This window comes from Dasypus novemcinctus, chromosome 16 (genome assembly GCF_030445035.2).
Source record: "Dasypus novemcinctus isolate mDasNov1 chromosome 16, mDasNov1.1.hap2, whole genome shotgun sequence".
NCBI lineage: Eukaryota > Metazoa > Chordata > Mammalia > Cingulata > Dasypodidae > Dasypus > Dasypus novemcinctus.
The window spans coordinates 64226741-64251262 of NC_080688.1; the positions used below are offsets into that span (position 1 = coordinate 64226741).

General features: G+C 48.2%; 1 protein-coding gene across 5 annotated transcripts in view; it reads right to left on the reverse strand.

Moving 5' to 3' along the window:
• The window catches only part of ZBTB7C (zinc finger and BTB domain containing 7C), a 301513-nt gene that overhangs the window by 36030 nt on the left and 240961 nt on the right, over positions 1 to 24522 (reverse strand). For 2 of the 5 annotated variants that reach the window (XM_071208553.1, XM_058277644.2), the window contains one exon: positions 8456 to 8558. The exons of 2 other annotated variants lie outside the window; for them this stretch is intronic. The gene's annotated coding sequence lies outside the window, so the exon portion shown is untranslated. Of the gene's footprint in view, positions 1 to 5219; positions 5617 to 8455; positions 8559 to 24522 lie in introns of those variants that run through there. One more of the 5 variants, XM_071208554.1, reaches the window with a different exon arrangement.

A 24522-nucleotide genomic window follows, 5' to 3' on the forward strand; every position in this document is an offset into this window, starting at 1 on the left:
GTTAACACCTTAAAATATTAAAATGTACACTGTGCAACAAAAGATTATAAGACAAAGAAACAGGAAATGATGGCACATCCAAAGGAACAAGATAAAAATCCAGAGACCACTTATGAAAACAACCAGACTTTGGATATATCAGAAAAAGGCTAAAAACGGTCTCTAGTATGCTCAAGGAGATAACGGAAAACACAGAAAAGAAACTAAAGAATATCAGAAAAACAACAAATAAGCAATACTAAAATTTCAAGAAAGAGAAACTTAAAAAAGGAACCAAACATAAATACTGAAGTAGAAGATCACAATAACTGAAATTAAAAATTCTTCTGAGGTTTTCAACAACAGAAGGGAACTGGCAAAAGAAAGAACAACTGAATTCAAAGGCAAGACAATTGAAATTATTCAAGCTGAGGAGCAGAAAGAAAAAAACAATAAAAAAATCAACACATTTTAAGAGACCTATGGGATGCCATCAAGCATACCAATATATAAATTATGGAGGTCTGAGAAGGAGAAGAAAAAGAGGTGGAAGGAATATTTGAAGAAATGATGATAGAAAACTTCCCATATTTAACAAAGGACATGAATATGCACATTCAAGAATCCCAAGGAATCCTAAATAGGATATAATAGAAGAAAACCAAGCCCAGGCAGATAGTAGTCAAATTGTTGAATGCTAGAACAAGGAGAGAGTTCTGCAAGCTGCAAGAGAAAAGCAAGTTGTATGTACAAGGGAATACCAATAAGATTAAATGTTAATTTCTCATCAGAAACCACAGAGGCAAGAAGGCAGTGGGATAAAATACTTGAAGTGCTGAAAGAAAACAACTGCCAACCAAGAATTTTATATCCAGTAAGGCTTTCAAAAATAAGGTAGAGATGAACACATTTCCATATAAAGAAAAGCTGAGGGAGTTCGTCACCACTAGACCTACCCTACAAGCAATGATAAGGGAGTTCTTCAGACTGAAAGGAAAGGGCACTGGACAGTATATTAAAGTGGCATAAAGAAATAAAAGACCTCTGGTAAGTGTTACTCCCTAGTAAAGGGACTGAACCAACAATTAAACAAACAGAAAAACCCAAAGAAAAGCCCAGTACACCAGATGGCTTGACTAGTGAATTTTACCGAAGATTCCAAGAAGAAATAACACCAAACCTACCCAAACTCTTCCAAAAAACTGAAAAGGAGGCAACATTCCCTAACTCATACTATGAGGTCAACATCACCCTAATACTGATACCAGATAAAGATACCACAAGAAAAGAAAATTACAGACTAATATTCTTTATAAATATAAATGTGAAAATCCTCATCAAAATCCTAGCAAACCAAATCCAATAGGGCATTAAAAGAATTATACACTACAATCAAGTGGGATTTATCCCAGGTATGCAAGGGTGATTCAATAAAAGAAATCAATCAAGGTAATACACCACATTAATAAAATGAATTAAAAAACACATAATTATCTCAAGTGACAGGGAAAAGGCATTTGACAAAAACTAAACCCTTTCTTGATAAAAAAAGAAAACTAGGAATTCCTCAACATGATAAAGGGCATCTATGGAAAACCCACAGCTAACATCATACTCAATAGTGAAAGACTGAAAGCTTTCCCTCTAAGATCAGGAACAAGAAAAGGATGTCACCACTGTTCTTCAACACTATATTGGAAGTTCTAGCCAAAGCAATTTGGTAAAAAAAAGAAAGACAGACATCCAAATTGGAAAGGAAAAAGTAAAATGTTCCCTGTTTACAGTTGACATGACAGAAAATCCTGAAAATACACAAGAAAGTTACTAGAGCTAATAAATGAATTCATAAAGACAAAAAAAAAAAAAAGGTTTACCAGAGTTTGAATCCTAAAAATAAATAAATAAATAAATAAATAAATTCAGTATGTGGCAGCTATAAGATTAACACACAAACACCTGTGTTTTTTCTATACACTAGTAATGAACAATATGAAGAGGAAATCAAGGGCAAAAAAACCCATTTACAGTAGTAATGAAAAAATTCAAATATCTAGGAATAAACTCAACCAAGGATTTAAAGGACTTATATGCAGATACTATAAACACTGCTAAAAGAAATCAAAGAAGATCTAAACAAAAGGAAGAACAGTCTGTGTTCATGGCCTGGAAGACTAAATATGGTTAGGATTCTACCCAAAGTAATTTACAGATTCAGTGCAATCCCAATCAAAATGACAACAACTTCTTTGCAGAAATAGAAAAGCCAATCATTAAATTTATGTGGAAGGGTAAGGGGCCTTGAATAGCCAAAAACATCTTGAAAATGAAGAACAAAGTTGGAGGACTCACAGTAACTGATTTTAAAACTTATTATAAAGCTTCAGTAATCGAAGCAGCATGGTACTGGCACAAGGACAGACACATAAACCAATGGAATCAATTGAAAGTGTAGAAATAAACCTTCACATCTATGGCCAATAATGTTTGGCAAGGATTCCAAGTCCACTCAATCAGGAAAGAATTGTCTCATCAACAAATGGTAATGATAAAACTGGATATCCATATGCAAAAAATGAAGATAGACTACACCCCTGCCTCACACCATATACAAACATTAACTCAAAATGAATCAAAGTCCTAAATATAAAAACCAAACTCTAAAACTTCTAGGAGGAGACACACAGAAGCATCTTCAGGTCCTTGTGTTAGACAACATTTTCTTAGACTTTATACCAAAAGCCTGAGGAACAAAAGAAAAAAATAGAATATAGGACTTAATTAAATTTTAAAGCTTTGCTGCATCAAATGATTTCATCATAAAAGTGAAAAACCTACAGAAAGGGAGAAAATATTTGGAAATCACATATCTGATACGTTTTTGTTTGTTTAGGTACCGGAGTCGAGAATTGAACCTGGCTGGGACCTCTTATGTGGGAAGATGACACTCAACCACTGAGCCACATCAGCTCCCCTGAGTTGGTTTTTTCATTTGTTGACTTGTTTATTCTTTTGTTTTTAGGTGGCACCATTAACTAAACCCAGGACTGCCCAGGTGGGAAGCAGGCACTCAATTGCTTGAACCACATCTGCTCCCCTGATAAGGTTTTTAATATACAGAATATATAAAGAAATACTATAACTCAACAATGAAAAGATAACTCAATTTTAAAAATAGGCAAAAAACTGATTAAACATTTCTCCAAAAAAGTTCTACAAATGGCCCCCCTTACAAAAAAAAACCACAACACATAAAAAGATTAGAAAATGGCAAATCAAAATCACAATGAGCTATCATTTCACACCTACTACAATGGCAAATATTAGAAAATTGAAAAACCACAAGTTTGGATATGATATGGAGAAAGAAGAATACTCATTCAGTGCTGGTGGGAATGTAAGATAGTGTAGCCACTGTGGAAGACAGTTTGCAGTTCCTCAGAAAGTTAAGTTTAGAATTCCCATATGACTTGGCAATCCTACTTCTAGGTGTACATAAAAAAGAACTGAAAAGTAGGGACTAGCACAGATACTTGCACATCAATGTTCCTAGTGGCATTATTTGCAAGTGCCCAAGTGTCCATCAATCTATGAATGGACAAACAAAATGTGCTATATACATACAATGGGATATTACTGACCCATTAAAAAAATGAAATACTGATATATGCAACAATATGGATGAACCTTGAAGACATCATGTTTAAGAACTTTAGAAATAAGCCAGACAGAAAAGGACAAATATTCTATGATCACATTGATAGGAAATACTCAGAATAAACATATTCATAGAGTCAGAAGCTAGAATACAGATAACTGGGCTTGGAGAAGGGAATGGGGAGTTAATGCTTAATTGGTGCAGAGTTTCTGTTTAGGATGATGGAAAAGTTTTAGTAATGGATGGTGGAGATGGTAGCACAACATTGTGAATGAAATATACATTTGAATGTGGGTAAAAGGGGAAATTTTAGATTGTATAAATGATAGCTGAATAAAAATTAAAACAATACCAACAACATAGGACTGAACAACACAAATAGTAACCCTGTCAAACATGGATTACAGTTAGTGCAATTACAATAATATTCTTTCGTCAATTATAACACGATGCCACGCTAATGCACAGTATTAATAATAGAGTATGATAGGGGAACTCTGTATTTTCTGTGTGATTTTTCTGTAAACATAAAACTTCTATAATGAAAAATGTAAAGAAAAAAATAGGCAAGAAATTTTTGAAAAAGGTGAGTGAGGGATTGGGGGAACTAGCCCTACCAGATAGGAAAACACATTATAAAGTCACAAAAACAAAATGTTTCTCACTGGATCAAGAACAGAGAGTTAGACTGACAGAACATCACAAAAGATCCATCAATAGACCCACATTAATTCATGCACATATGAATTTAGTATATATTAAAGGTAGAGTTTCAATTTTTATTTTAGAATGAATTATTGAAAAAATAGGATTTGGACAATTAGCCAATTATAAGGGAAACAAAAGAAAAGAAAAATTGGATCGATTTTCTCATCCTTTATACCCAAATAAATGACAGGTATAGCAAAGATTTAAAAGTTGTAAAAAATCATGAAAATATTGGAGGATTGTTTTATAATCTCAAAGGGGAAATACTTTCCTAAGTAAGACAGAGAATTCAGAAGCAATAAAAGATTCATAAATTTGACTGAATGATTTAAAAATGTATGCACATCAAAAATTCCATAACAAAATCAAGAAAGAAAGAAACTGTAAAATATATTTGCAAAACATGATGAAAGGCTAATTTCCTTTATATAGACAGCACTTACAGCAACAAATCAGCAAAAGACATACAGCCCACTAGAAAAATTGGCAAAAATCATGAATAGATCAGAGAAAAAGAGATAGAAATAACTTTTCCATATGAGAAAAATGCTCAACATCACTCGGTACTAAAGACATAAAAATTAAATAAATAGATCTTAATTTCCATGTAGAAGAATGGCATACATAAAAAATTCTGATGACCCCCAAACTTCCCTTATAGACACATCTCACAGTTTTGCCATCACGTGTACTCAGCTTATGTACAAGGCTAGTCTCTGCAGCACTGATCCTAAACCTGGAAGCATACTGTCTATTCATCAGTGTGGGCTGGCTACGTACACCAGGGAGTATTATGCAGCCATCAAAAAGAACGAGGCTTATCCTTATTTGGACACACAGAACACCGACAACCCACCACCTATGAACTTCAACTCACCTTCACACTGGGGCATCTGTGTGTGAGCATGCCCAGATGTTCCAGAGTGTCAGACCTGGAACTCATTTCCAGAGGATCTCATAAAGGGAGGGAGGAGAGAGCCTGGAAAGGGCTGTTACTTCTCCTTGACTACAATGAATGCTACTCATGACTTATTTGCTTGCTCCACACCCTTTCCAAAAATACTCCTTTAAAAGCAAGAGTGACAGCCCTCTTCACCATTTCTGATGCTCAGTTCTGAAGAGATGGTGCACTAACCCCAAAGAACAATTTAGGAGCTTAAGAATCATGAAGAATACTGCAAAGGGAGCTGCTGCTGTGCCTTTTAAAACACCCTACACCCCCGTCCCAGTCTCACTAAGCCTGCCTGCCCTGTCCCGGAGTCTCTGAAACCACCGGGGCGGATCTTCCCGAAGGCTGCCAGCGGGGAGCAGGACCCGCCCTTCCGCCTTCTCACTCCTCCCATCTCTTTCCCAGGCCAGCAGGCTTATTTTCAAGACTAATCAAAAACGTTGAAGGCAGGAGGGAGAGGAGGAGAGTCTCTTTGCAAAATGGTGTCTAAACGGAAGAAGCACCACCATTTTTTTTGACCGGGTGGGTGGAGGTGACCAAAGATACAATTATAACATAGCCCATCCTCTCCCACGAGACCCATTTTAACCAGTGTGTAATAAAGTTCCAGCTTATCCACCCTCTGATTTGGGTCAAATGAGATGAATTTTTAGCTTTTTCTGGGGAGTTAGTGCCAGCAGGGGAAGCAGAGGGGAGAAGGAGGAGGTAAGGAACAAACAAATATGCTACAGATCCCTAAAGAAAGGAAAAGTAAGGAGTGGACTGAGAAAGGATTGGGAGGGCTCACCCTTTACTTTTTCCAACCTTCCCTTTGTTTCCAAAGTAGCCATCAAGGTTCCAAACCTTGGCCGTGACCGTGGCCCTCCCATTCTCTTACTCCTTTGCTCTTGGCATCAAGGCCTCGGTAGCCACACTGCTATCGCTGCATCTGCACCATCTTTCACACCCATCCCTCCTCTTCTTGCTGTCACCTTGGTGGGAAGCAAATCAGCTCTCCCTCCAGGTTTCCAGATCACACCAGTACCTGGGTCCACTCTAAGCCCCTGCCTACCTTGCTCACCTGCCTCTTCCTGCTGCTCTGCCTTGACCTTCCAACCGGACGTGTTACCAGCGTCCGCAACTCCCACAGCCCCAGCCCTGCTCCTTCTGTCCTCTCTGTTGACACATGGTCCCCTTCCAAGCTCTTACCTCTCCCCACCTTTAAAGGCTAATCTTCATATGGGAATTCCCTACATTTTTAATATACTATTTAGTGTAATCTAAGTAACTTTTTTAAGAAAGAAAAAACTATTATTTAAAAAAGTAAAATAAAATAAAGGCTGACTCTTGCCCATCCTTGAAGATTTGGCCCAGGTGTTACCTCCTGCAGGAAGCTTCCTGAATTAGGCACCTCCATGCTCCCCATCCTTCCCTCTCTCCCTAGCCCTTACCACATGGGGATGTAACTAGACTGTGAGTTCCTGAGGTAGGGCTGTGTTTTACTCATCTCATGTCTTTAGTGCCTTTAGTCACAGGAAATGAATGGAGGGACAAATGCACATATATTCATTAGGAGACCCTGATGTACAAGGAAGTTGTGGCACACAAGGTTGTGGTCTTTATTCTGAAATGCCTATGCTTCTTTATCTATCCTGTCTGTCGAGCTAGACTGGAAGGCAAGGTCACATCGAGATATAGCTATATAACCATTCCCATCGCTCTGCGGGTCGCGTGGTCACCCATGAGATGAGAGGGGGCCTGCCAGGAGTAGAGAGAGAAACAGGTGCAGGCGCCCAACGCAGCTGATGGAAAGGTGGCGATGGAGCAGCTGTGGCGCACTGGGGCTGGGGTGGGATTCGGCCAGAGGCAGAGACAGGAAGCTGGACCCTGCTCTGGCCTTTACTGGGTCCAAGGAATTTACCACGTGGTGAGGGGGCAGGTCACCTTGAAAATGGTGACAGGCAATTGTACACAGTAAAAGGAACACTGTGTACCCAAATGAGCAGCTCAACAGAAAGAGAGCTGATGCGGAAGCTTTCCTATAACAGGCCACAGCAGGATTGGAGGAAGGCCGGGTTATTTACGGGTCATTCCTTCCTCTCCTCCTTCACTTCAACAGTCCCCAAAGTCTGCCTGCCGAGGAACCCCGACTTGGCTCATCCCCACTTGGCCTCGTCCTTCCCCCGTGGGGGATGTGCTGACCTTCCCTACCCTTGAGTCCCCTCTGAAGAGCTCCAAGAGTCCCGAATCACTCCTTAAGCCCCTTGGGCAGGTGGAGACTTGGGCAGAGGGTCTTCAGACCATAAGCGCCCCTGCTCCATGACTGTCATGGGCTGTCATTTTGTACACATACATGTATGGCCAGTTTTCAAGTGTGTGCAGGTGGGGTTGTGATGAATACAACACAAAGGTATGTAAAAAGGTATGTAAAGGGAAGTGGATGTGGCTTGAACAATTGGGCTCCCATCTACTATATAGGAGGTCCAGGGTAAATCTTTAAAAAAAAAAAAAGGTATGTAAAAAGATGACTGAGTCATGCAAGTAGGGTACAGCCAGGTGGGGTCCATGAAATGTTCTGAGTTTCAAAAAGGATCCTCATTTTAAAAGGATGGAGCCCCCCAGGACCAGAATGTAACTTCCCTAATAGTAAGAATTGTTTGCTTCTCTGTACCCACCCCAGGCAGAGCACAGAGCTTCACACCACTGGGTGCCTGGTATAAGTTTGTTGAGTGACTAGTTGAACAAGCCTTGGCTGAGTTACCTTGATGTGGTCACTATCACCTCTACTTTCACAAGGATGAAATGACCTAGGAACATAAGTAATAGAGAACGGCAAAGCCTTTGGTAAATAGCAAGGGCTCATGTAATGCTTTGCCCTTCTAATAAGACCTCACCTGGCCACGCACTGTGCATCTGTCCCAATGTTCTTATATGTAGCCAAGGAAAGCAAAATGCTAAACCCGAAAAGTTAAGTGAGCTAAGTCTCCCAAGGGAAAAATTGGAGAGCCTTTATTTCTTCTGATAAATTTATAAATCAGCATAACAATTTCCTCTGAAACCCTTCAGCCCAATAGTGCTCCACAATTGCTGTAACCTCAATACATAACAAACACAGTCATATGAGACCTTCAATTTTATTCCTGAATTTTATCAGTTTAAGAGAAGAGGGGGCTACTGGGTGGTACCTTTGAAGGGGTTTGGCCTTCAGAGAGTGAGAGCAGTTCTCTTTACCCACTTCCAAGGGGCCCTGGATCAGCTGGAAGCTTCAGTCACACTCAATTTTCACACCTGGGTTTGGGGATAAATGTAATTAATATCTTGTCTGCAGCCATAGACCACTAAGCGTGTCCAAACACTCTCAGAGCAGTTTTTGTTTCATGTCACACTTCTTGAGCACCTACTATGTGTCAGGCATTTAGATGTATTACCTCAATGAATACAATTAAGTCCATGAGATGGTGATTTTACTCCCATTTTCCTCATGAGGAGACTGAGGACAGGAGGCAGTCACAAGCCCCAGGATATGTAGCCAACAGCGGCCTTTTGGGTTCCAGGAGCTCCCTTTGAGAACATCCAAAGGTGGACACTGGGGGTAGCATTTGAAAGAACTGGGAACCCTGTCTGCAAATATCTGAAGGAGACTCTAGAATGTCAAGGCTAAATGGGACCTATCATAGCTGAGGATGCTGAAGCCCGGAGAGAGGCAAAGGCCTGTGCACCTCGTGATGGCCCTCCAGGTGAGGGCCAGGAGGTCTGTCTGGCCTGGGCAACCACAGCATCTGCCCTGGACTATGCCTGCTCCTGCCACTCACCTTACCCCCGTGGGGGGAGGATCAGCAACAGTGAGTGGGGAGAAGTTTATGACTCTGCCAGTCCCCAAAGGACGAACAACCCACACTCACCTCTCAGGTTGCCCTCCCTCCTTCCCTCCACCCAAAGCCAAGGGTAGACTTCGGGTGACCGACTTGTCTTGGTTTGCTGGGATTTCCTAAGTTAAGTCCTGAGAGTCCTGTGTGTCAGGAATCCGCTCCTGTTCAAGACAAACCGGGATGGATGGTCACCCTAGACTCCTTCCACCTTCTTGTACACACCACCCACTGCTGCTGCTTTTAGCAACTGTGACCCTGGCTTCACTAGACAAACAGTGTGGGGTTTTCGGCCCCAGCCCACACCCTCGAGGGACTGCCCTGCCCCATTCAATGCCAGAGAAGAGTATTTCTGTTGTCGCTGCAGGTTGCTCAACCTGCCTCCAGCTCTCAGAGGGTGACAGGGCAGGGAGAGGCAGAGTTGGGGAGACAGAAAGTGATGGAAAGGAAAAGACGGGAGGGAGTAGAAGTTAATGAACTTGCAACAGGGAAAAGAGGGAGAGAGGGAGGCAGGGACCAGGAACATGTGGAGAAAGGAGACGAAGGAAAGACAAAAATACGGGTCTCTGAATAAGGGAACGGCCAATTGCCGTGGCCATCTGTGGTCCAGGCCTGGCTCCAACGCATGCTTATTGGGCCGTGATGTGTTTCTGGAGTTGGATGAAGCAATGGGGACCGCCTAGTTTAACACACTCTGTATACAGAGCAGAAAACTTAGGCCTGCACAAGCAAAAGGTAAATGCCTCCATAGGAGAAACCGTGTCAACCCTCTGCACCCAGCCCAGACCTTTCCTGGTATCTTGTGCATGGCAGCCTGTAAGCGTTCATTACTCAGGATGGTGACAATAGCGATTTTGATCTCTGGCAATCCAGCCCTCTTATGCAGGTATTCCTGAGTCAATGTCAACACGAAGTTGGATAATTATCTTGGAAATTTGAGCAATATGGTCATGAAGAATGAGAAGGCGGCACCAATCCACTGGGAAACAGAGGTAGGGTTGGCTCCACCAGTGGGTGGCTGCTGGATGGGGTAATTGGAGGGTGCCTCACTGAGCCTACCCACCTCCACATTCATCTCTTCTACAACCAGGCGTGATGCCACCTGGCTTGCCATTCTGACCACCAGAAATTCCCACCAAGGAGATTTTAACAAGGAACTCTCTTGGTGGAACTCACCAAAGGCATCTTTGCCTGCACTCAAATTATTCAAGGAAGACTGGACTAGCCCCAGAGCAATCTGCGTGAGCTCATGATGTCAACTGTTTATCTCCTTGGGAGCCCCAGGGACCCCACCCCATGGACTGGGACCAATGTCCAGGCCACTCGCTCTGTGCTGGGTGGGAAGGGGAAGAACGGCCATTGGAATGGGGAGAAGGCGATGGTCAGAGGCGAGGGAGGCTTCTCTGGGAGGAGGAAAGGTCAGGGGGTGGGGGAGTCTAGCGGTTCTGCCCCTAGAGAGCAGCAAGGTGCACGGGGTGCCTCAGAACACTGGCTCCTGGGGGGTTACAAAGCATCCTCCACCCCGCCCAAGGGAAGGACCCTGGAGTCCGTGGTGATGACTGCCAAGCCTCTCCCCTGTCTTCTCCATTAGGGAGAGGTCCCCCTTGTGAAAGCCACAGTGGGAGGCGGGGCTCCATCTCCCACTGGGGGAAGTGGGAGCTCCTTCCACTCCCCACCCCCAGCAGCTCCGCCACGGGCACACCTCCCAGGGACAGCCTGGACGCTGCCACCAGGGCTTTGAATCCTGAGAGGGCACAGCTGGCGGCGGCAGATCAAGTTTCTTACTTGCCACCATGAATTCTGAATGACACAAATATGTGTGGGATACCTGTATACCAGAGCCCTGCTGGAGATTCACAATGCATATTACACACACACCTCCACTCTAACAAGGCCCCTAGGAAAGGCATCTGTTCAGCTTTGTTGAACTCTGCATTTACTGAGCTTGGTTCACCTTTTTGGTTTGGCTAACACCTTTCAATATCCCGCATATGGTGTGACAAGCACACCTGCAGGGAACACTGGTGTGGAGCTGTGCTTTCTAAACTTTTTCAGACCCGGAACTCATAGAGAAAGGAATGGAGAAAGAATGAGATTGTCATGGCACAGAGAACGAGGAGTTGCTGTCCTGCTCAGCTGACAGGAAGGCTGAAGGGGTCAGTGTCTGGGCATAAGCCACTAGCTGAGAAGCCCTCTAGGAGAGGAGCCCAGAGGCCCGACCTCCTGCCTTGGCTGTGGTAGACCCACCCCCTGAGGTCACCCAGGTAGCTATGGCCGAGCCTGAGTCTCCCAACATCCTACCTGCCTGGGGCCTCCTCTATTGAACAATACAGCTTCTTATTTGGGCACTTGGAAAATGGGTCCTATACGAGGATGCCTATCTTCTGTCTTCAGCATAGGGCACCTCGTCTTCCAATCAGCCCCAGCCCTGGAGACAGAGTAGGATCAGGACTTGCTAGATCTTTCCTGTGTTCCCTACTCTCGCCCAATCAGTCCCTAGATCTAGCCCCAGCGGGCAGCACATGGAAGCACTGTGACTGTGTGGCAGCCCGACCTTGGGAGGTCTCCTATCTCCGGCATTTGGCACCTGCTCGCTCCTTCACCTGACAGTCAGGTACCACCTCCTGGCTGGACCTAATGTCAGCTTCCATGCCATGTACTGCCTGAGGCCCCAGACTCCTTGAGGGGCCCCTGGAGACTGGCTTCATGTCCACTTTGGCTCCACCAACCCTGGTGTGTGGTCCCGTCTCTGGAGTCTCCCACTGCTCACAGCCCGCCCCATCCCAACTGTTTGGATCAGCCTTTGGTCAACATCACAGTAGTGTTTCAGAGGGTTTGCACATCCCATCCACGCAGGTGCTGCCAAGTCCTTGGGAGGCAAAATGCTCCAAACAGGATCAATCATTGTAACTGTAACTTTGATTTAAAGGAAAATCTATTTCACAAGTCACATTTAATGCTGAGCAAGAGGCAAGTGTGCAGAGACCATATGTGCAGACGATGGCATCAAGTGTGATAAATGAAGCTGCTACAAAATTATAGATAGCAGGGGGCATGGATGAAAATCCAGGGAGTCTTCAACCACTGGGATACCTCCAGCCCTCCCCTCTACAACAGAGGCAGAGTCAATTTCTAGCTCCTCCTTGCCCATGCCCAAGATCTTCAAGAACGAGTGTGCGGGCTAGTGAGGGAGGCAGGGTACGTTCATACGTTGGCAGAAAGGCACTTCACTTAGACGTCTGGCTGTGCTGATGTTTGGAGTAGAGAAAGGAGTAGCCAGTTGAGGTTGAGAGTCTTGGGGTTGAAAACCTAGCACTATTTCCTGCCAAAATGCATGACCTTGGAAAGGTTGGTTAACCTTTTGGAGCCAAAGCTTCCTCAGTAAATGATGGAGCTGGATCTTACCTTTAAGGCTCCTTCATGTTTTTTATAATCTATGTGAAGGACAAGTAAAACAGCAAGGCAGGAACTAGCTAGGGGACCCTGGGAAAGCCATTTTACTTGGGCCTCAGTTCAGTCACTGTAAAAGGAGATGGTTGAACTAATTCAGTTGTGCCCAGACCTTAATCCCATTGTTTTCAACCCAGACTGCACATCCCAAGAGCTTTTAAGAAGTATCAGGGTCCGACCCCACCCTAGAACAATTGAATCAGACTAGGGATGAGACCTGGGCATTGGTGTTTAAAAACTCCCCAGGGTACCCTATGACCTAGGAACTCCATTCCTAGGTACATACCCCAGAGAATTGGAAACAGGATTCAGACACTTGTACATGGATGATCATGGCAGCATTATTCACAAGTCAAAAGGTGGAAACAAGCCAAGTGCCCATCAACAGAGGAATGCACAAACAAGTTGTGGTTTATACATAAATGAAATAGCATTCACTCACAAAAAGGAATGAAGTTCTGAGACATGCTCCAAAATGGATGAACCTGGAGAGCATCATGCTAAGTGTAATAAGCCAGGCACAAAAGGACACAGATTATACAATCCCATGTATATGAAATACCCAGAATAGGCAAATTCATAGACAAAAAGTAGATCAGAGCTACCCAGGGGCCATGGAGAGGTGGGAGAAGGGTGTTATTGCTTAACGGTTAAGAGTTTTTACTTGGGGTCACAAAAAAGTATTTGCTAATGGATGTGGGGATGGCAGTACAACACTGTGAGTATAATTAAAGCCACTGGCCACTGAATTTTATACTAGAAAGTGGTTGAAGTGGCAAATATTATGTCATATGTATGTTACCACAATAAAATTACAAACAAAAAATTCCCTAGGGCCTTCTTAAGTGCAGCCAAGGCTGAGTGAGTACTAGAATCGTTTTGGAGCTCATTAAACATGTATTTTCCCTGGGAAAGTCCCCACCCAAGACCTACAGTCAGAACCTTTGGGGTGGGCCCCTGGCATCTTTAGATTTAACAAGCCCCCCAGCACTTTTGTCAGCTGCTCCCTCAAATTTGACAGCTAGGGGTATGGATCACCTCAAGGCCCCTTTAGCTTTGATCATCTTTGGTTCTGGGAGCTGAGTTTTGGGGCTGGAGCAAACTGTTTCCCCTCAGGTGGAGGCTGAGGGCAGGACAGCGGGAGAAGCCAGGCAGGGCGCCCACCATTTGGGAAGGGGACAAGCCCTTTCCAGGGCTTACAGAGTGGGAGGGACTCTGCATCCTCCACCGAGGCAGGCTCCACCCAGCCAGGCAGGTGGCCTAGGCTCCCGGCGGCCACACACTGGGTGCCACCCACCTTTACATCTTCAGCTCCCATGTAGGGCAGGGCCCAGAGCAGGTGCTCATACATTTTTGTTGATTGAATAAGTGAGCATATCACCCACAGTCATTCAGGCTCATCCCTGTCTAGGTGTTTTTGTGGGTGGCATGTTCCCCCTCCCCAAGCCCCCTCTGCCACAATCTGGAAATGCCCTTCCCTTCCTCACTGTCTTGGCTCCCAGCCACTCTCCAAATTCAGCTTATACCCCCTTTCCTTTGGGAGATCTACTCCAATTCTTTTCTTTGCCACCACTGCCTCATATCACTACATCTGATTGGACACACAGTCAGTCTCACAGAGCACCCTGACAGAGGACCCCACAGAATACCCACCTAGTAGATCCACAGAGCATCCCACAGGTGACCCCACAGCGTACCCCACAGGTAGACCCACAGAGCACCCCACAGGTGACCCCACAGAGCACCCCACAGAGAACCCCACAGGTGGACCCACAGAGTACCCCACAGGTGACCCCACAGAGCACCCCACAAGCAACCCCACAGAGCACCCCACAATGGACTCCACAGTGCATTCGCCTAGTGGATCCACAGAGCACCCCACAGGTGACCCCACAGTATACCCCACAAAGCACCCCACAGTGGGCACACAGAACATCCCACAGAGCACCCCACAGTGGACCCCACAGTGCATCCGCCTAGTAGATCTACAGAGCACCCCACAGGGAACCCACAGAGCACCCCACAGGGGACCCCACAGAGCACCTCCACAGTCCTTCTCCTGGAGAAGGGAAACTCCCACCCGGAAACAGTGTCAAGGAGGTCAGAGATTCCGTGAGTCATATTTTGCATCCACCCACCCCACTGCTCTCTTAAAGTCTGCACCAGACTAGAAGCCACCAAGAGGACAGGCATCTCGTATGTTGGGAGGTGTGAGCACACCATCATGGAAGTTTCTGGATGCAAAGAAGCCTGGAGCTCCAGAGGCCCCATGCCCATCCCTACCGCCCTTCCTGCCATTTCTATGCCGAGCCCTTCCTTGGCTTCCTTCTGAGCCTGGGTTCTCGCCTTGCCCCAGGTCTCAGCCCACCTTAGAGCCCAGTCCAGGGCAGGAAATTCCCACCTGATTAGACACCAAGAGACAAGATTTCTGGTTCAGAAAACGCACCACATCACTTTGTTTTGTAACTACTTTCCCCCAGAAGAGTCTAAGCTCCTCAAGGGCAGGGACCATATCAGATTCTGTCATGGTAGGTGCTTAGCTCATGCTTGACAAATGAATGAAAACATCACCAGGGCTACGGATTCTCAGAGATTTCAAATGCAGTCAAGCCCACTTCATATAAAGCACTGCCTACCCATGTCTACAAGATGCAGAGGGCACAGCGGGGAACCCAGAGGGCCCCTTAGTGAACTTAAACAAAGACTTTGCGTCTCTGTAAAGCTCCCGGTTACTAGGAACCTTGAAGAAAGATGCATGGGTGCTCCTTAGAGGTGAGCATCATATAAGTGGGTGTTGACCCTTGGAATCAGACAGCCATGAGATTGGGTGACACTTGCGTCTCAGAATTTCAAGTCCCCGTCTGTAAAATTGGGTAAGATACCCAAACCAGGCGTAAAAATACCCACATTACAGAACAGATCTAAGGATTAAGCGAGCTGGCAGCAGGAGGCCCAGGCTCCCCCTCATCCCACACCCTTCCTCCCTCTCCCCCCACCTTGGCTTGTACCAGTGGGGCCAGGCTGGCCTCTGGTGTCCAGCTCAGCTCACCCTTCACAGGCTGCTCTGTCGCCTCCCCATGACCCATTCCGAAAGGGCCCAGCTGCCAGAGCTTCCTGCAACTCAACAGACTTACAAGTTGAGTAGGCAAAGCCTTCTAGTACCTCCCCAAGGTGCCTGCAGCAGGCAAACAGGGAAAGAATGAAACGCAGGGAATCTTACTCCTGTGGGAAGTCTGTGGTGGAGATATTTTTAGGATGGGAGAAGGAGGGAGGTATTTTTAGGCAGGACACTTTTCCCATTACTCCTCAAACCCCACCTGTGGGGAAGGGAGGAGAGAGGGGCTCCCGGGGCCTTTTGGTGAACGAGGCAGCTGGCACCTTCTGTGGAGCAGGAAGCCGCTCAGCTCTCCTCGGGCGGGGACTCCAGGTGTTTGACCCTGGCCAGACTGTCACCTCCCACCCCCTCCTACCCCTCCAGAGCTGCTTCCCAACAGGGAAGGGAGCCTGGAGTTAGTTCCCAGCTCTCCACGATCCCTTCTTGCTGACCTGAAAGGGAAGTTTATAAGAGGAAAAGGAATGAAAAGGATCCTATTCCACAGCACTTACTGGGTGGGGGAGCTTCCTGACAGGAAAAGCTGTGGAAAAAAGGGCCCAGTTTGGCCATGGAAAACTGGTTTGGCTCAGAACTGGCCAGAGTGGACAGGAGACCTTGGGCAGCTGAACGTCGCAATTAAACTGGACTTGTCTGAGCCCACTTTCTTTCTTGTCCCCTCTAAACCAGCAGACACTATAATAATCCACACACCACAGGGGGGGAAGGTACCATTTTTTAATCCAGGCAGAAAAAAAAAACACCCACCCTAATTTAGGTCTCAGAGACATAAAGGGCCACTGGTTCAGCCCGGCAAATGAGGAGCAGATGGGGGCCGTGAGCGGAGCCAGGCCGAGCAGCCGCGGCCACCGGCCGGCCCGCCTGAGTCACCCAGGAGGGCGGGCGGGCGATGGGCAGGGGTGGTTATCTTTGTTCTTGGGCTTGGGTGTGGGGAGCAGGAAATAATACGAACAGGAGAGTCCTCGGGGCTGGGCCAGGGCAGGGTGGTGGGCAGGTCCAGGCAGGCTGCTCTTCTGGGCCAAAGAATTAGAACAGGTCCTGAACGTGCATGGGACAAGGCCGCTTCTTTCCCCCTTCCCCCCCACCCCCCGGGGCCGGCCAGCTGGTTCCCACCCCCCCTCGCCAAGAGCCAGGCTGGCCTGTTGCTCAGGACGTGGAGGCACTGGGCTTTCCCCTCCTGCTCGGCCTCAGCGCCACGTTCCAGGAGCCCCACTCCACCCCGTCCTCAGTCCTCCCTCTTCGTCCTTCACTCAAATTTGTTTCCTGCGGACCCCGACAGGAAAACCAGCTCCTTAGGGCTGGGCCTGCAGTAGGTGCCTGGCAGACAGGGCTGTTCAGCCCCCGCGGAGGCCTCTTCCAGGACCACCCTCTGGAAGGAGGTCATTCCTGTGACAGCGCTTCTCCCTCCATGGGAGCTGCCTGGAAGCAGGGCCCTCGGCCTCCGGGCTGCCCTCTAGCCCTCCAGCAGCCGGCCGGGCACAGAGCCGGGGCTCAACGAGTGCCTGGCCTAGGAGGAAGGAGCCCCCACGCAGCCCACTAGGCACCGAGGCTGGGTCAGTGGCATCCTTCCTGTACCAAGAGGACGGTTTTAATGATGCCATCGGGTCAATGAAAGAACTTGGCCTGAGACAGTGTCCCACTTTTTCTAGGCTCCGCAAACTTTCCAGCGAGGGAAGGGATAGAAGAATGAGGACCTACTCGCAAAGACGCCCTCTGTGGCCAAACACTGAAAACACAACGGGAGCATGTTTTAGCTGGAAGGTTTCTTTGAGCTCTGCAGCCGGGGAAATAGAGATAGGAAATGGCTGGGGACCCAGTTCTCCTGCTTGGGTCCAAAGCCCTTTCCATTCAGTCATGTTTTGGTGATGGTTCGCAGTTATTAATATATTGGAATTCTTTAAAAACATTCTCAAATTTTTCTTGACTCTCTAGTCAATTAAAATCAGATCTTTACCAGCAGAGAAAGTCATTTCTCAAAGTGCACAGAGAAAAGAGAGGTGCTGCAAGAAGAGAGAAGAAAACAGGTGTATTTTCCAGTATATGGGTCTCTTATTTTTTCGCCCACTCCTTCTCCCACTTCACATTGCTACAGATATTCTCATTAATATCTGCGTAGGCATGGTCAGGGTGTGTGCTGCCACAGGGCGTACTGCTAAACCTTCTACTCAACAGGCTTGTGGTCTCTACTGGGCATTCTTTTCCCTCCCAGATGCCCATCTCGTCCTATGGGAGACAAAGGAAACAAGAGGGGTCCTCTGGTTTTAGGGGCAGCTCCTCCGGTGCTTGTCTGTGGGGTCTGGAGAGGTGATGAAGGGCTTCTTGCATGGTGCCTGGGGACAAGGGGAGAAGGAAGACAGAAGTGGCCTCCGGAGTAGCTGGGCAAGGCAGCAGCCAGCCCAGAGAGAAAGCACACGCTAGAGCCTCCAGCGGAGGTGCCTGGAGTTCAGGAAGCCCGAGAGCGGTGCTTCCCCTCCTGTGGGCTTGGCTGAGGGCAGCAGCTCAATGACTGTGCAGTTCTGGGCTGCTTTATTCCACCTCCCACATTGCCACTCCCAGGATGGGCTCCTGGAGCTCAGCCTACAGCTCAGGGAGAACAAGAATTCCTCGGGCCTGCTTTTGGGTTGGGGAGGGGGTGGGCAAATCCTTTCTGCTTTTCCCAGGGTCACTGTCCTCCTCCTGGAAATGGAATGGGAGAGCGGTCAGGTTAAACAGCGGTGCCTCAAGCGGCCCCACCTGCTCAGTCGACTCATCCCCCAGAATTCCACAAATCAGGAACACCCATGCCCTGGCCTTCCCCACGCCTGCTCTGGCAGGAGACCCCAGCTCTCCTCTCCAGACTGAACATACAATCCATCAACACGTGTCTAAGAGAGTGCCACAGCACGGGGTGCCAAGGGATGTATGCGCCTTTGCCCCTCCCTCCCACACCCCCGGAAGAATTCAACAAATGCTCACAAGTGCCTTCTGTGGTTTCAGCCCCGTGCTAGGTGCTGGGAGAGTGAAAAGTCAACATGCTGCTTGTCCCCAAGGAGGGTGGCGGAGGGACAGAACCCCACCTCATAAACCACTTCTATGTCCTGGGTCCTTTGTAAGGGGCTTTGTTCCCATGACCGGATATAATTTAATTTTCACAACCATGCCGTGAGGGAGCTACATAGTTTCTTCATTTTATTTATGGGAGACCGAGGCTCAAAGAGTGAGGGAAGGAATTTACAATCTAGTAACCCCAACAGGTTCTTTATAAATAGTCATAAAGTCCAGCGTGGGAAGGACCTGAGAAACAGAAACATGGGTGCGTGGAGGGGGTGGGGGATGAGGCCATCAGGGGAGGGCCCCACAGCTGCTCACCGTGGCTACATCCTCGACCCTGGTCCCATATCCTCCCTGCCTCCCAAGCACCCTGCCAGCTGCTGAGAATGTGGTCACTCAGGAAATACTGGTTGCCCATGTGAATGATTTCCAAGCTGAGCAGACACAAGCAGCCCAAGGGCACACGAGGGGCTCAGGGCTTAGCAGGGGCTGGTTCAAGTTCTGACAGACATGAGCCCTCTTGATGCACAGAGCCTTTGGGATAGTTACTGTGAAGGTTCCACAGGAAACTTCCTGGACCTGCAGATCAGAGCCAGGGATCTTAAAATGCACTGTTCCCCCACATGAAAAGAGGCTCAACATCATTAGCTATTAGGGAAATGCAAATCAAAACCACAATGAGATACCATTTCAGACCCACTAGAATGGCTACTGTTGAAAAAAAAAAAACAACCCAGAAAATTACAAGTGTTGGAGAGGATGTGGAGAAATAGGGACTCTGGTTCATTGCTGGTGGCAATGTAAAATAGTTCAGCTGCTGTTGAAGACAGTTTGGCGGTTCTTCAGAAAGTTAAGTATAGAACTACCACATGGCCCAACAATGTCCCTTTTAGGGATGTGGACAAAAGAAACGAAAGTGGGGACTCGAACAGACATTTGCACCCTGATGTTCCTCGTGGCATTATTCACATTTGCCAAAAGATGGAAGCAACCCAAGTGTCCATCAATGGAAGAATGGAGGAACAAAATGTGGTATATCCATACAATGGAATATTATCCAGTCACAAAAAGGCATGAAGTTATAATACATGTGACAACATGAATAAACCCTTTAGATATCATATTGAGTGAAATAAGCCAGACAGAAAAGGAAAAAGATTGTATGATCTTCCTGATATGAAATAAGGTATGCAAATTCGTAGAGCCAGAAATTGAAACAGGGATCACCAGGGGCTGGCTGGGTAGGGGGAATGGGGAATGCAACTGACTTGACTAGGTAACTATCAGGCTCACGCATCACAGAACAATGGGGTCTAATTCTCCCACAGCCTGGCATGACCAAATTAAGTACTTTCAAATGTTTCAGAGGGCTTTTGGGCATGTGCCCATGAACGTTTCAATGCAGGATATCTGTCCCCAATCTCCTTCTGAGAGTGGGGCTTACAGGAGGGTTAGGTCTAATGGAGATTCTAGTAAGGCACCCCCAATATGTTCAGACCCCAAACCCCCTGTCTTTGCTGGGAAATCCCTGCCACAAATGCACAAAACTGAGGAAGGAGGATGGATGTGTGGGGCACAGCCTGCCCGACCCACTGAGGCTAGTAGAGGGCCCAGCATGGAGGAGATGCTTAGGACAAGTCTGTTGAATGAATGAGTGAGCAGAGAGTGGCGGTGAGAAAGTACCATCGGGGCACACCTAAAGGATACCCAAGTTTTGCTGCCTTCAGCAGAAGAGGCAGGTGTGATCATGGTGGGAGCTGAGCCCCTGGGGTGGAAGCGCTAACTAGAGCGGCAGCAGCAGCCACAGCAGAGACGAGCCCTTGGGATGTGGCCAGGCACAGGGTTAGCTGCTTTGCATACTCTGTGTCAGGGCAGCCTTCTGGTTGGAGCTGGGTCTCATCATCACCACCTCTCAGGAGGTAGCACTGGGACTCAGGTCCTGCACAAGGCCTACTGGCTCCCTGCTGGCTGGCGTAAGATGTCAGGAGATTCCAAGGGTAATTATTGCAAATTACCGGATGGGGAAATTGAGGCTGGGCAGATTCTCAGCCCCACTGGGGGTCACACAGTATGTCAAGACACGGTGAGTGGCTAGCAGCCAAGGTATCAGTGGCTTCTTTCAGTCTGACCACAGGTAAGTCAAGGCTCATTGCTGTTATGAGGGTGCCCTGTCCCGGCACAGCGTCTTGCTCTGCATAGGCAATGAATGAATATTTGTTGAGTGAATGGAAGAAAGAAAACACTTAAATGCAGCTCCCATTCAGAAAAGGGAGGTGACCACTATCCCCTCAGATAAGCATCTTGTAGAACAATTCTACAAGGTCAGGAGGAAGAGGCCCGAAGCCCAGCTCCCTGGGTGAAGACGAACCCAACCAGAGCGGATCAGGGTGAGTGTCCCTCCATTTCCTAGCCTGTCCCTTCCTGGCCACCTTGACTTCTCCTCAGTGCCTCCCCCCAGAGGGGCGGAGCTGGCTGGCCCAGGGCAGGGTGGTAGCCCAGTCTTCAGGCGGAACCCAGGAAGCATGAGCTCGAGCCCATGCGAGAGGCTGGCTGTGCCGTGGGCGCTCACGGTGCCACGTTGTCCCATTTTGTGGGGCAAGCGGAGGCTGTTGGAGGGTGTCTGGTGAGCATGGCTGTGGTTTCACCTCCAGGGGGTCCAAGTGAGGCATCTTGACTGTGGACCAGGGGACGAGCGCCCGGGGAAGACACGGCTCGGGCAAGCTCCTTCAACCCCCTCCCCGTCCTGTGACAGCAGGAGCATCTGTCAGCAGGACTGTGGAAACCCACGTCAGCCACACGAGGAGGCAATCCTCACGGCACTGTCCCTCCCGGACTGGGGAGGAGATGTCCCCACACAGAGCAAGTCCCGCTGGCATCATCACGGCTCCTCGGACCCCACTTGGGGTTGAAGTGACATCTTCATGTCTCCATCAGTGGCGGGGGACAAGGACTTTGGAGGCAGCGTGCTGTCAACCTCACTGCCTCAGGCACCCTGACCGCCACTGTCCTGATCCTGGACCTGAAGGCTCCAGTGCTAGGGATGGACATGTACCCAGAGAGACATACGTGGGGCTCCCAGATGCCTCCCTGCCACGCTGGAATCCCGAGTGCCCCCAGCAACGACCATGCATCCGAGGTCTGCCTGCACCCTTCCAATTCGTACCTCTTTACACTTCACGAGTCAATATGCTTCAAGTATGAACACTCATTAAGGAGAAGCTAAGAGCACCACTAATAGAATTCTAATGAATGCACGTGGAAAGAAGGAGCAAGGGCCTGGGGTTTGCAGTTTCCAGGGTTTCCCCATCTATCCCTTCCTGGCCTTGGCAAGTCGTTTCCCACCCCCTGGGCCTCAGTTTTGCCCCGAAATAGGAAAAAATAGTGTCTGTAGCATTCCTGCAAGCTTTGAAGTGCCCTTAGCAGTGATCATACATGCGTGCCACCCCCGGATATGTGGCATCAGGTGCGTGGCTGACGTGACAGCAGTGGCTTGTGCTGTCCTGACGTACCATGTGCTCTGTGAGTCCAGGAATGAGGAACAGACCGCCATGGACTTGGCCAGTCCTTGTCAGGGCTGCACGCGGCTAGGAGTGGGCAAAGCACACAAAGCCAGTGTCACCAGGGGCCTGACACTCCCCCAGCCCTGGCTGCCCACCTTCCTGCTGCTTCTCCTTTGCCTAACGGTCTCTGCCACTCCAGCGAGCCTGGGCAAGCTTCTCCCTGCTTCTACACCCACTTGGGGTTTCTGCACCCCTTCCTCGGTTCACCCTGTTTACCCTTGCGTCAAGCCTTCTTTAAACCTTCCCTGAGCCAGGCGGGCAGCTCTTCCTGAAGGGGCCCACAGCCGAGAAGCTTGGACAGCCGCATGCTAAATCACATGCTTCAGGGCGACGTTTGCTGAGAGAAAGATGTGTACAGGGCACAGTGGGAGCAGCAGCAAGGAGTGGGCAAGGCTGCAGGGGCAGGGCTGAAGAGGGGAGCGGAACCAGCTTTTAGGAGGCGACCCTCAAAGCGGCCCATGGGGAACAGCACGAAGGCGCAGAGAGAGGCCGTGTTCGGCGGGCGTACTGGGAGACGAGAACTGCAGGGGAGAAGCCAGCCCCTCCCCAAGCCCCCTGCACCCCACTGCCTCCCAGGCCCACGCAGCTCCCTGCCCGTGGATGGCTCTGTCCTCCTCTTCTCTACAGCCCCCCCACTGGCTCTCTATCACCCCTAGCCTGGGACTTTGAGGCCCAGGACCCTTTATTCCTGATTTCTCCACTGTCTTCCAGAATTGAGTGTGGGGCTGGGCATGGGAAGGAGCCCCAAATGCTTCAGGGTTTGTCTGTTTATCTCAGTGGCACAGCTACAGGCACACAGTACTCCCAGTGCCCTGTCCAACCACCAAGCAGGAAAGTGGCTCAGAAAGCAGCCGTGGCAGCCTTGGAAGCGGCTGAATCCCAGCTTCCCCCAGAGGCCATCGACAGGACCCCAGGGAGCTTCTCCCCTTCCCCAGGGCACATTCCTTGAAATGCATGGACAGCCAGAGTGAACATCACGGCTCTTGCTGTTGCAAATACTCAAGAAGGGGTGTAGAAACCTTATCTGTAATAAAAATGAGGCCTCGGTGGGGCTCTCGGTCCCAACTAAAAGGGCCAAACTTCTGGGGAGATGGGCACGGGCCCCACAACCACTCAGCACCAGGGGCGAGTCCTCACCTTGGACTCAGGATCTCATTCCGCTGCTGGCAGCATCCTCAGGCGCCATCTGAGGATGGGGAACTGAGAGAAGAAAGTGGGGGAAGAAAGGCCCCGATGGCGGGACGGGACGGAAATCACTGGAATGGACAAAATCACAGCCTTTAAGCAGCCCCTAGACTGCTTCCCCTCCGTGGGCTCTGCCAGACTTGTTAGTCAGTCATGACGTGAGCAGTCCCGCAGGTCTAGAATCATTCAATTTGGCAAAATGTTTTCAGCTTCTACAATGTGCAGAAGATTCTATACCATACTGTGCAATACGGCAGCCACTAGCCACAGGTGGCAACTGAGCACATGAAATGCAACTAGTCAACCTGAGACAAGCTGGAAGTGTAAAATATACCCTGGATTTGAAGACTTAGATGAGAGATAAATAGCACATAATTTTAATATAAATTACATGTTGAAATGATGATATTTCGGACAAAATGGGTTAAATTAAATATGTTAAGATTATTCTCACCTATTCCCTTTCATTTTTAAAGGGTGGCTACTAGGGAAGCAGATGTGGCTCAAGCAATTGGTTTCCCGCCTACCACACGGGAGGTCCCAGGTTCAGTTCCCCGTGCCTCCTGGAGAAGGCAAGCTGGAGCGACCAGCAGGCGCAGCGAGCTGACGTAACAAGATGACACAACAAAGAGACAAAGAGGAAAGCAATGAGAGACACAACAAACCAGGGCGCTGAGGTGGTTCAAGTGACTGAGCGCCTCTCTCCCACATGGAAGGTTGCAGGTTCAGTTCCTGGTGCCTTCTAAAGAGAAGATGAGTAGACACAAAGAGCACACGGCAAGTGGACACAGAGAACAGACAGTGACCGCAAATGACAGGGTGGGGGTGGGGCCTAAGTAAAAAAAAACTTTAAAAAATGTGGCTACTAAAAAATCTTAAAACTGCACATGTGGCTTGCATTAAATTTCTATTGGACAGCACTGTTCTATATGCTAGGAAATGCCAAAGGGAAGGAAACTGGTCCTTCCTTCACCCTTAAAGCATCACAATGATTGGAATGCTCCTCTGAAGCCCCTAGGCCATTCTGAGTTGAAATTAAAGCAGTTCCT